Source organism: Brassica oleracea, chromosome C3 (assembly GCF_000695525.1).
Source record: "Brassica oleracea var. oleracea cultivar TO1000 chromosome C3, BOL, whole genome shotgun sequence".
Classification (NCBI taxonomy): domain Eukaryota; kingdom Viridiplantae; phylum Streptophyta; class Magnoliopsida; order Brassicales; family Brassicaceae; genus Brassica; species Brassica oleracea.
Genome location: NC_027750.1, coordinates 44,854,113 through 44,855,917, shown reverse-complemented (window position 1 = coordinate 44,855,917; position 1,805 = coordinate 44,854,113).

Sequence of the window (1,805 nt, the reverse complement as noted above, 5' to 3'; positions counted from 1 at the left end):
CTAAACCTAATTGAGTCGCAGCTCGAATAACAAAAACGGAAAATTGCCTAAATTGCTCTAAGTGCTAAGTGTTGCTGTGTCTCGAATCTCCCCTTGCCTCTCACCTAAGACTCCTTATATACTTGCTCCTAGGTCGGTTTGCACCTTTTCCCTTCTGCCCTTAAGCCATCATAGCTCAAAAATGGAGATATTCCAATTTTCCCGATCGTCGTGATTATCTTCGGAAGCTTCACATTTATCCGTGGAAAATTGACATTTATCTTGCCTTACGAACCAAGCATAAACCGTCATAAGGCTTATGGGTTTTCGGTTAAGAAATCGTAAGTGTGCTTCGAGTTGCGTTTTAGGTCTCTTTGGGCCGTCTTTGACTCGAAACGTTTATTACGGTTTCTTCGATAAAAACAAACTTCCTGCGGTGTTTATCATAAAGTTTGACTGATGACTTCGAGTGATGAGAAACAAAGAATGGTTTAGCCATGGCCTACGGGATATAGCATTAAAGAGTAGATGAGAATGCATGGATTCGTGTCGTATCGACGTTTTGGGAAAGTTCGGTCCCTACGTAGCGACCGAGCTTGGCTGGAGCTCGGTCGCTACGTTGCGACCGAGCTTGGCTTGAGCTCGGTCGCTACGTAGTGACCGAGCCGTGTGCGTACTCGGTCGCTATGCAGCGACCGAGCTTGGCTTGAGCTCGGTCGTTACGTAGCGACTGAGCCGTGTGCGTGCTCGGTCGCTACGTTGCGACCGAGCTTGGCTTGTGCGTGGTCCGATGGTCATACTTGATCTTGTCCGCAACCGATTTGGATACGTGTCCGTTGCCTCTGGACAATCGGTATTTAGTGGTTCGATTGAGATTATCGATTGTAGAGGGAAGAGTATGAGTTGTCATCTCATATCTAACTCTTTATAGATCGTTATATTCACTGTTCGTTTTAGATGAGAATGTACAAAAAAATTTCTTTTCGGAACTTCATGAACATTGTAATACAAGGGAAGAGACATATTTTGGGATCTCGTATCTTTTGATATCATGCCTAGAGATGTTAGAGACCAGTGTGATGGGTTTTTGGCAAGACCTAGGTTTACTTCTAGTTTTAGGGGGTAAGATGACTAATTCGGCTTACGTATCCCGTTACAGTTTCAACCTGATTCCATACTGATTTAAAGTCCGCGATAGGTTCTCGGCTTATACGACTTGTATGGTTGGAACCGAGCATCTCTCCAAGGACAATTTCTAAGTCTCCTGGAAGTACTGACCAAAATTTTGGATTTCTTTTATAGCGCTATTACCTTTGTGTCGGGTGTATGAGAGCTATCTCTATGAGATGGCTAAGTCTGTTTAGGACTGTTAAGAGTTTATTGTGATCAGCAACAAACTTATTGGTAGATATTACCCTTTTTGAGTCTTCGCGAAGGATACGTGTTTTAAGAGGGTGTTAGTGCGTATGATTGTTTGGTCCTCCAAGATGGTGTTTTTATCGAGGAAGGTATTTTTGTCGAAAAATGTTTCTTCAAGCGTCTGGGACGTCTCGCAATGCTGAAGATTGGTTTCTATTTTGTATGCCGCGTTTCGTGCTCGACATGTTCGCGGGCTTGAAGATGTTACCCTGCGTTTGAGAATCATTTGCTCGGTCGCTACGTTGCGACCGAGCTTGGCTTGTGCGTGGTCCGATGGTCATACTTGATCTTGTCCGCAACCGATTTGGATACGTGTCCGTTGCCTCTGGACAATCGGTATTTAGTGGTTCGATTGAGATTATAACAAGATTTTACCGCAAGGCTCTTTGTGAAGATTCTTTTTACGA